We start from the raw sequence: 11,319 nt of genomic DNA, 5'->3' as shown, positions 1-11,319 counted from the left end.
TGTTGTTGTGATAACTGATGTTGCTGCTGTCACTATACATTGTTGCTCATAGAAATACTTAAATTTCCAAACCTACCACACAGAGAATCGAACCACTCTCCATGGTTGGTTGTATCGCTGCTGCGCTATATGTCAATGATGGGGGGACGCACCGGAGAAATTTGAAAAAATATATTTGTGTGTACCTATGAATGTTTGTACATACCACACAGAAAAGAAAGAAAACGAAGCAAGAAAAGAAAAATATCAAAAACAACTAGGTATAAGCGAAAACATGCGGCACAAAAATAAAAGATTGACAATTGCGCTGTTTTTTTTTTTTTTGTTTTGCGGGTTTTTCTTTTATAAATGACGACGATCAGTGGCGGCGTATGACTGGATGACGGCAATGCGACACGACGTGGTCGCAAACAATTTGCTCTTTCCATGAGACACAACAGTAACGTGCTCCCAGTATCAGCTTTATTTCATTCCTTCTATTCATTCTAAAATAAAAATAAATATAGCAATAAAGGCGTTAAGCTCTGCTGGGCCCAGATGTAGTTTCTTAGAAAAGGAAAAAAAAAACGAAAAGCATCGCTGCTGTTACATGATGTCCTCTTATATTACCCTCATTAAGCATTCAAGTTATTCAAAGTTATGGCTCTAGCGGTTCAATTTTTCCAAACAAAATACATAGGTATCGGTCATTACTCAAATACCTTTTTCGAGATAACAATGAGTTATGACACTCTTTGTGTAAAAAAGCTTTGTCCCTTCACATTTTTAATGGTAAAAGTGTAAAAGAGAAAACTCTCTCATGACCAGTAGGGTTAGGACATTTTTACATTTTTTCTCAAAAATGATTTCCTGTTGTTGTTGTTGTTGTTGTAACAGTGTTTGTTATTATGTTTGTATATTCGTTCTTCTGTTCAATCTGGCTCTGGGTCTATCTCCAGTTCCAGAAAAGTGGCTGCTTCGATGGGATGTAACCACAGATCCACTGGAGTTAAATGAGTAGGTTTGGCTAGGCGGTTGAAAAGGTGTTTTGTGTCGTGCGGGCCCATGCCGCATACTGGGCATATGTCTTGCACGGCGCGATCGATTTCCGCCCAATACGAATTTAGGCGACTGATATATCCCGAGCGTAGTTGAGCCAAAACTACTCTGGTTTGCGTCAGCTGCGATAGATGGAGGATGTACTCTGAGTACTTTATTCACACTATAATTGCTTAACGCCTTGGCGACTGCGTCCGTGTGAATGCTATTCAAACCTGCTTGATATGCTTGTTGATCTAGGGGTTCTCTCCTGTATCGTTGGAGCTCTCCCTCTAGAGCATGGATATCCTTCCTGATCTGCCTGAATGTGTCGGGCCTACCCACAAGATGGTGATTGGTATGGCCCAAACGGTAACATCCAAGCAGGTACTGCAACGAAAGCATCTCATTGTGTGGCTTTACTGGAAGAATCTTTGCCTCCCCATGTAGATGGTCCACTGTAGATTTGAGGAGGCACCCTGTTGCTGTTCTCAGGGCGATTTGCGGTCTGGCAAGTTTGAATCTTTTTCCAATTCGTATCACATTATCTCGGGGACCAGACTGGCGCCGCATAGCTTACCACAGACCGACCTATCGCGTTATATGTGGTCAACAAGGTTTCTTTATCTGCACCCAAGTGCTGCCGGCTAGGGACTTGAGGACCTTGTTCCTACTTTTCAGTTTGTCGCAGATAGCTGTGGCGTGCGCGCTCGACGTGAAAGTAGTGTCGAATGTGACCCCTAAGATTTTGGGGCAGTTTGTGGTCGGAATTCTGCTACCGTCAACCACGACATTCAATTATCTTCCAAACTGAGCTGTCCATGTGGTGAACAGAGTGGCTGTTGATTTTGTGGCGGAAATCTACATATTCCACGAATGGCAAAAGGTGGTAAGATCGTTTAATAGTTGTTCAGTCGCTCACAGATCTCATCAGGATAGGTACCTGATGCCAGGATCGTGTAATCATCCGCATACGTTACGATCTCGATGCAATCTGGAGGGGGCGGAATACAGGAGAGGTAGAGGCTAAACAGTTCCGGACATATCACCCCACCTCCCTGTTTCACTCTACGGGGTTTGGACTTCTTGTTCCTGAATTCCACGTACGACTGGCGTCCACACATTTAGTTAACTATCCAACGTTTCAAGCTTGGCCGGAGGGTTGTCTGCTCAATGTCCTCAAACAGCGTGGAGTGTCTGACTGTATTTTGGTTTTTGATAAGTCAAGCGCCACCATCACTGTTCTATCGCACGGCCGTCTCTGGTTGAGTCCTTGACAAATATGTGTGGTAATGGAGTGCAGCGCAGTTGTCGTGCTGTGCTGCTTACGGAATCCATGCTGATGATCGGCAACTTGATAGCTATTTCTGATACTGGGGAGGACTAAGGCCTCAAGGGTCTTTGCTACGGGCGACAAAAGCGAAATCGGCCTGTACGATTCACTTTTGCTGGCATCCTTGCCGGGCTTCCGTAGTCGGACCACCCTGCCCATTTTCCAGACTTCGGGAACAATGAGGGTAGATAGCGACAAGTTAAGAACTTAAGTGAGATACTCCACTCCCGGCTCATCCAACTGTTTCAGCATTACCATGGAGATTCCATCAGGGCCCTACGCTTTGGATGATTTAGCGTTCCTGATGGTATTGGCAACATCATCCATTGTATATGCTATTTCTGATACTGGGGAGGACTAAGGCCTCAAGGATCTTTGCTAGGGGCGACAAAAGCGAAATCGGCCTGTACGATTCACTTTTGCTGGCATCCTTGCCGGGCTTCCGTAGTCGGACCACCCTGCCCATTTTCCAGACTTCGGGAACAATGAGGGTAGATAGCGACAAGTTAAGAACTTAAGTGAGATACTCCACTCCCGGCTCATCAAGCTGTTTCAGCATTACCATGGAGATTCCATCAGGGCCCTACGCTTTGGATGATTTAGCGTTCCTGATGGTATTGGCAACATCATCCATTGTAAACTGTGGTGGTTCCTCCTCGTCAGGAAGAGATCTGATGCGACGTAATACTCTTCTCTTCGCCCTGTCACTCTCGGTGTGCTCGACAAATTGTCGACTGAAATAACTTGCGCACCTCTTCGGGTCAGTCAACGTAACGTCGCCAAACGTGACTGAGGTCCTATCTTCCCTTCTTCCAGAGTTCGAGAGTGACTTAACCGTTGCCCACAATTCACCTATACCGGCTCCAATGTTGCAACCCTTCAGACGATTTAACCACTTGTTCCGCTTATGCTCGCCGACCAGCCTGGTAACTTCCAGTGTCAGCTCCCTGACTCTGGGGTTATTGTGGTTGGTTCGGCGAAGCTCATCACGCTCGTTTGCTAATCCCCTCGCCTTTGCTGGGAAGTTTGGTCTTACTTCGGGTATTCGACCAGCAGGGATATGGCGAGCGGCTGCAGCAGTGATGATGTCTCGGAACGTCCTTTCCGCTACCCGAACATCAGAAGGATTGGGCAGTTCTCTGAAGCGGTGATTGGTGAACTCTCTGATTTCCTGTAGTGAGAATGAATGAAATTTTGCATATTAATGCTTAAAATAACAATCATTCCACTTTATTATAAAAAAAAAAGTTCCGCACAAACCACTTTGAAAAAAATTTATTTGAAAAATTCTATAAAATCAAGAAAAAAAAATTTCTCAAAAAATATTTCCTGTTGCATGAATGAATAATATTTTGCCTATTAATGACTAAAATAACTTTTATTCCATTTAAATTAAAAAAAAGATCCCGCACAAACCGCTTTTAGTTTTTATAATATATGAAATAAAGTTATATATAATAGAATATGATATATATGTTATAATACGATGATAAAATTAGTGAGAAACAAAAGGTTATGTCATTTTGGTTGGGTCGTGTGCCCCTATACCTTGTTTTCAGTTAAATATCTGCTTACTAGTCCGGTCAAAATAGACATGCGTATAAGGGGGAAATAGCAAAAATTCCCACAAAGCTGAATTTTGGTGGAGAGCTAGGGTTGGCCATTAGAAGCAACGTCCTAAAAGTCCCCATCGATCCCATGTGTGCAAAACAAGTTATTCGGGGTCAAAGGTAATTTTTGGAGGCATTATTCAGTTTTTTTTTAATTTTTTTCAAAAACGGTAAGACTTAGCAAAAGCCGGCTAAAGTAAGAGTTGTAGATTCAATAATTGTCTACAAGATTGGACTTTATGATTCTTAAAAAAGACTTATCATTTTCGAGATATCTCGATCCAAAGGTCAAATAAAAAATTAGCCGCGTAAGTACATTATGAGGCGAACCGACACTATGTGTTAGATACTTCCGTAAGCTTTCAAACGATATCCACTTTGCAACCGGTTTTTAAATTTGGCTTTTCGGGTCAAATAACCGGCTAACCGGATCCGCAACCGTTGAAAATTATACATTTCCGTAATCAGCGCAACAAACGCTATCTTCGGATAAAACTTGAAAAAAAAATCGGAGAGTTTTCGTTGGGGTCGTTCCCGTTGGGCTTTCGATTATACATGTGGGTTAAATGGGCTATGTTTGCATAAAATGACTCTAACATTGAATAACTCTACTAAACACATTCCGATTTTGTTGGAATTTTTTTAAAAGATAGCTATAAGTTCGCTCTTCAAGAAAATATATATTTTTTGGGGGACAGACCCGATTACTTCGCTTATTTTAGCCGGTTCATCTGAATATGTGCATATTTCCCTTTTAAGTGCATAAAAATCATGTGTTTTTTAGAACAGCAATATCTCAAGAATGGTTCCTTCTAAGAAAAAAATTATAAGAGTCAAACTTGTAGATAATTTTTCTGTCTACAATATTTACTTTAGTCACTATTGGATTAGATCAACCGTTTTCACAAAATAAATCCGAAAACCTAAAAACCCTTAAATTTTGACCTTTGACCCCGAATATTTTTTTTTTTTTGCACACATGGTCATAACCCTAATGATCAGTTTTATCAGAAAAGTAAAGGAACGAACAAATTTTAGATCTGGTAGCAAAGTCAAAAAGAAACATGCATATTCACTTTTCTTCTTTTATTTCTCAGTTTTTAATTTTGTTTTTTGTCAGAGTTCGCTTTTTTCTTCTGTTTTTGTTCATTTTTATCATCATTGCCTAATAATCGTCAAACAAATGTCGAAAAATAAGTTCTACCATTTTTTACCCCAAGAAATTTGTCTGGTAGCCTGCGGTACAAGAGAAAGACAGTTTTACTCGCTGTCCTCCCCTTCTATCTTAAAAATTGGTTCCAGTTTTACAACTTTTTGGGGTTAAGGAACGCTTTGCAAGTTAAAATGGTAAAAATGGTAACCTCAGGTAAGTAAAGGAACACAACTAAAGTCGTATGTTATAACCCAGCAAAAACTCCCATTACCAAATAAGGATTTTTTATAGTACATGATTTTTGGTAGTCGTAACTACATACAAATAAACCAACTAGCACATAATTTTAACAAGGGCAAGTCACCCGAAATTTGTTGTTTTATATGGCCGCTGAAATTCAAAAAATGAGCTGACCAAACATATGTATCTTTCAAGTCGCAAAAGAAATTGATTTGGAGGAAAATGCATTTTATGTAGTTGACTAAAACTTGACTACCCAACATATGCCATATTTTGTAACGATCTAACGAGATATCAGTGCTAAATTCGTGCACAGGATCAAGTATGGTTTGAAGTGTTTCAGGGGGAAGAGGCAAACAATTATTTTTGTCCTCGCCTTCATTCTTAGAGCAAACTATTACTCTATTTCGAGCATTTTGACTACCACTCTTCTTTTTAAACAAGGAGAACCCGCGAGCGCTCCCACATAAAACAAAAGTGTGGAAAGTAACCTCTTGTAAAACTCATACTCTTCGAGTACCCCCATTCTCGAGTAAAATCGAGGACATCGTAACTCTGGTTTTAGGGCTTCATTAACTAAATACATTTTTTGTTGGTTTATGCCAAACTCCAATAAATAAGCTGTAAATCATTGAGTTCTAGAAATATAAATTTGAAAATTCACAGAAAAAATATAATTTGGTAACCAACACGCCCATTATTTGAAACTAAAACACAAGCGATAATATTTATATACAACAGATCGCCAGTGCCTAACCTTTAACAATCGGATGCACAACTATTCCTCGGACTCAATAAAATACCTACATAGGTGTCATTCTACATCAGAAACAAACATTAAAGGATCACATACATTATGTTCGACATAAGGCTTTTAGATGTGGTAGAGCGTTATTTCTCCTACTAAATTGAAGATCTACTTACTATACTAAGAATAAAAGTATTCTATATAAATCCTGTATGCGATCAATAATGACGTATGGATGCCAAATACTGTCACCAAAATTACGCAGACGCATGGCAGGAAGCTTCAAATAATACAAAATTAAAATCTGAAAAATATCAATTGAGGATGAGGAAGCCGCATAAGAAAAGCGCAAGTACTTTTGCGTCTCTTGGACTTTAGAGAAGTAATGAACTCGAAAACTGCATTTATTGCCTCAAATTTCAAAATATATGCAAAAATTCCACAATTGTTTATACATTTCGCACCGTATCTCCAAAACCGTTAATTTTTTCTGAATATTTTCTTTTGAAAAAATATTCCCTGGAATGTAATGCACAACTCTTTAGAACATATCACTGTTGTAAAATGCCTCTATGCCGTTGTTTTCAGTACATTTTTCAACGACGATTTAATAAAAATGTCAATAATGTAGTGAAATCCGAAATGCGAGAATAAACTGTGGTGTGAACTGTGTTTGAAATACGTGTTGTAAAAGATATGATGCAAAATACCGCTGAAACAACATGAAGTAAGCATTTTAGAGTTTCAGAATGACCTAAAGAATTGTTGAGAACTTTATTTGGAAGATTTTTGCAAACGGTTACTTGGTTCAACTCCCAATAGTTTAGCCGATACTGACCAGAATTTCAGCAATTATGTAAAATTGTCTATATTTTATAGATTTTGATGCCCTAGATGGAGTTTTTCTTATGTGGTTCTCTTAAAAGATAAGTTCTACTAGTTTAGGGCTACAATATTGCCAAAGACAGCAAGGCCAAATTCCTATTCGTTTCTGAGATAAAGGCCTGATAAATGCAAAAAAGTGTAGATTAAGCCCGGTTTAGATGAGGCCATAAAATCCGAACTGGATCTGACAGGACAAAACCCTACTAGGATTCTTGTAGTCTAAATATGTACTTTCAAAAAATGCATACTAGAAGTTGTTTGCATTTTCAGTGTTGCATAGTGTATTAGGCTGTAACTCTGTTATCTGATCATGCACACCAACATAATTGGCATCAATTGAAAGGTCAAGCGTTCCACTTTCAAGTATATCTCACTTGTCCGGAACGTCACTTCCAGGTATTAAGATATAAGCTGTATATTAAAAATTGTCACAATTTTCACACAAAAGTTTTGGTCCATTTAACCCTCTAAATATTATCCGATCGCCATCTCAAATTGCAAGCTTCTCCTTTGTGATATACTCTTACCTTGTTTAAAATTACTCGTTGATCGGACTATTATTGAGACCTACAGAGCCGCTAGATAATTGGATAAATATTATGTTTTTTGTCCATTTCACCCGCTAAATATTTCACGATCATCACCAATAAGAATAGTGATCTATTCTGATCTGATCCCGACCTCCATACAAAATTTCGTGACGATCGGTCCATAATTGCGGCCTGGAGCGTGTTTACAATTTATAATGGACAGACGGACGGACGGACGGACAGACACACATCTCAAAATCGCTTTATCTCGTCGAGATATGAAGATTGGTATACCACATTGGGGGTCTCCGACGAATATTTCGCGGTGTTACATGAATTTTTACCAAAACAAACTTATAATACCCTTTTCCACATTGTGGTATAGGGTATAATAAATTATTGGAAAAACAAAATTTAGGGAAAACATAATGTAAATTTTGCCAGAAGTCGGCATGGGGTGAAAAAATGGGGTTTGTCAATTATTCTTAGCAGGAAATAGTTAAAATATATATTTATAAATTCCTCAAAGTCTAATTAATAAAAATAACTTCAATACAAAATTAGTTTTTATGCGATGTTAGGCTATATTGGGCCTAGTTTGAAGTGCGTCTTTGTTGTCTAAAACAAATGAAACTTATAACATTTCTTTACTAAAATACGATATGCCGACTACTGGAACATGTCATGCCGACAATTGGGAAATGGTGCCGACTATCACTATCTGACTAAATTCTAATTTTTCTCAACGTTAGAAGAAATAATTCCAAATTTTTCATTTCATCGAAAAGTAAACTAAATTCCGAGTAGATAAGCTTTAGTTCATAACAATTGGAAAAATATACTCGGAATGGTGAATGATTGAGCCCGCAAAATTAACTGGAAGCAGTGCAATGTAGACTAGTTCTTTCACGGCATGTTTTCATTCACTTCTAACGGAGTTGTGAAAAAGGCACTCCATTCCCCACATGTTGTGCTCATTCGGATGCGATCCAACGAATGACATCCCTTTCTCACATTTTAACAGCATCCGGATGCAGTTCAAACGGAGTCGTGAAAAAGGCACTCCATTCGTTACATTTTATTAGCAATTGCTAGAGGTCCGTACAAATACATAAGTCAGTTTGCACATCCCTACATGTACCGGCATCAATTTTTCCAAAAAAAAGAAAAGCGTGTTAACATATATTTTATAAAATAAAATAATTTGCGAACATTTTGCAGTAATTTATGATAAGAAAATTGTTTAATGGAGTGCTGTTGGAGAACATGTCGAAATCGTAACTGATGGGAAGACAATATAAATATAAAAACGCCTTTAACATAGGAAGCAAGAACAGCTTGGATTAAATGGAGAGAGGAGTAAACAAACACAGTTGCTATACGTACAAACCGCCCTAAGAACAGCAACAGTATGCCTCCTCATGACTCCAGTGGACAATCTAAATAAGGAGGCAAATATTCTTTCAGTACAGCGACACAATCACATGCTTTCGTTGCAGTACCTGCCATCGTATGGTGGATAGGCCCTGCCCATTCAGGCAGATCAAGGAGAATCTTTATGATCTAGAAGAAGAGGTCCATCGTTACAAGAGAGAACCTCCAGAAAGCATGTGCCCTGCATGCGGCACATGCCCACACAACACACGGCACCTTTTCAACAGTCCCGCAAAACATACTCAACTTACTCTAGTGAATCTGTGGTTACATCCCATCGAAGCAGCCACGTTCCAGGAACTGGAAATTGACTCAGAGCCAGATTAAGCAGAAGAAAGAATATACAAACATTAGAGTGGGGCGATTTGAACACCATCACGGGCGCCTGGAGTTTCTGATTCTTGGGATGGTACTGAGCAAAAAAGTCAACTAGACCATATGTCTACGGTGAAAATCGAGCCCCCGGATTTTGGCTTGAAGTTATTTTTCAAGGATTTTTGGATATTTTGGCATATAAGAACCAAACCACTGAGATTTTCGATCCAACACAAAGACAACAATTGTAGCCAAGACAATAATAAAGAACTCTCTAGTACATCGGAACGCTCCTTCAGGTAGTTATGGCCTCGAGAAGGTGCACATTTTTCGGAAAATATCGATAAATGACACTGTGCTACAAAATGGGACTCAAAGTCAGTGGGTGGAAAACTCCTTCTGGAGATGAAAGCCCTTGGTGAGTGTACTAAGAACCCAAAAGGAAATATTCAACATAGGTCAAGTTTCCGAGATATCGCGTGATTAATGGTTTAATTTTGGCCCCTTAATTTGTGAGAAAATAGCTTCATATCTCCTTAAAGCGTTATTGTAGCTTCATTTTGACATTACATTTCTACGGTCAAATCCAATGGTGAATCTTTTTGTAGAATATTTCATCCCTCTAACTCAATTCCTTTCATGTCCTTTTCGTCCTTTATTTTTTGAACCGTAGTAAAAGTAACACAAGACGAGATTTTACAGCATCCAAATATTCTACAAAAATGTTGTTCAGAAGATTTTAAGTACGGTTCTCATTGATGACCAATCGATATTTCCCCGTTTTCATGGTCCTTTTTGACATTTACCCGGTTTTTGTTCAGAAAACTATGTTTTGTTTTTATGTATATTCGTTATTGGTCTTTGGTGCTTCTGAAATACTTACCATAAATAGCTCTTGTAATGACGAACACGTTAATAACAAATTTTATTTGAGGATAGATTCGGTTATGTAAATTTTTGAACCGGATATTCTGATATTAAAACCGATTTTGGAACAAAAAAACAGATTTCTTAAACCGATTTTGATGTAAAATATAGGTCAGATAGGTCAAACTTCTGAACTATGGCGAGATGAATTTATGTTATGTTGTTTTTTTATCATGCACTTTCATCGCCAAAAAGAATTTTTCAACCAGTGATATTTTACATCAAAATCGGTTTAAGAAAGCTGTATTTTTTTCTAGCTACGGAACCAACAAAGTTGTAATAAGCTACTTGCTGTCATTTGATCGACCGTTATATTAGCTTTCTAATGATATACATATACTGTTAATCGGTTAGTTAAAACCGGTTTTAATATCAGAATATCCGATTCAAAAATATAGGTAACCGGATCTATCCTCAAATAAAATTTGTTATTAACGTGTTCGTCATTACAAGAGCTATTTATGGTAAGTATTTCAGAAGCACCACAGACCAATAACGAATATACATAAAAACAAAACATAGTTTTCTGAACAAAAACCGGGTAAATGTCAAAAAGGACCATGAAAACGGGGAAATATCGATTGGTCATCAATGAGAACCGTACCTAAAATCTTCTGAGCAACATTTTTGTAGAATATTTGGATGCTGTAAAATCTCGTCTTGTGTTACTTTTACTACGGTTCAAAAAATAAAGGACGAAAAGGACATGAAAGGAATTGAGTTAGAGGGATGAAATATTCTACAAAAAGATTCACCATTCGATTTGACCGAAGAAATTTAATGTCAAAATGAAGCTACAATAACGCTTTAGAGAGATATGAAGCTATTTTCTCACAAATTAAGGGGCCAAAATTAAACCATTAATCACGCGATATCTCGGAAACTTGACCTATGGTGAATATTTCCTTTTGGGTTCTTAGTACACTCACCAAGGGCTTTCATCTCCAAAAGGAATTTTCCACCCACTGACTTTGAGTCCCATTTTGTAGCACAGTGTCATTTGTCGATATTTTCCGAAAAATGTGCACCTTCTCGAGGCCATAACTACCTGAAGGAGCGTTCCAACGCTTTTGCGATGTACTAGAGAGTTATTTATTATTGTCTTGGCTACAATTGTTGTCTTTGTG

Source organism: Musca autumnalis, unplaced genomic scaffold (assembly GCF_047663935.1).
Source record: "Musca autumnalis isolate F117 unplaced genomic scaffold, ASM4766393v1 scaffold_4, whole genome shotgun sequence".
Classification (NCBI taxonomy): domain Eukaryota; kingdom Metazoa; phylum Arthropoda; class Insecta; order Diptera; family Muscidae; genus Musca; species Musca autumnalis.
This window is presented reverse-complemented; position numbering follows the sequence as displayed.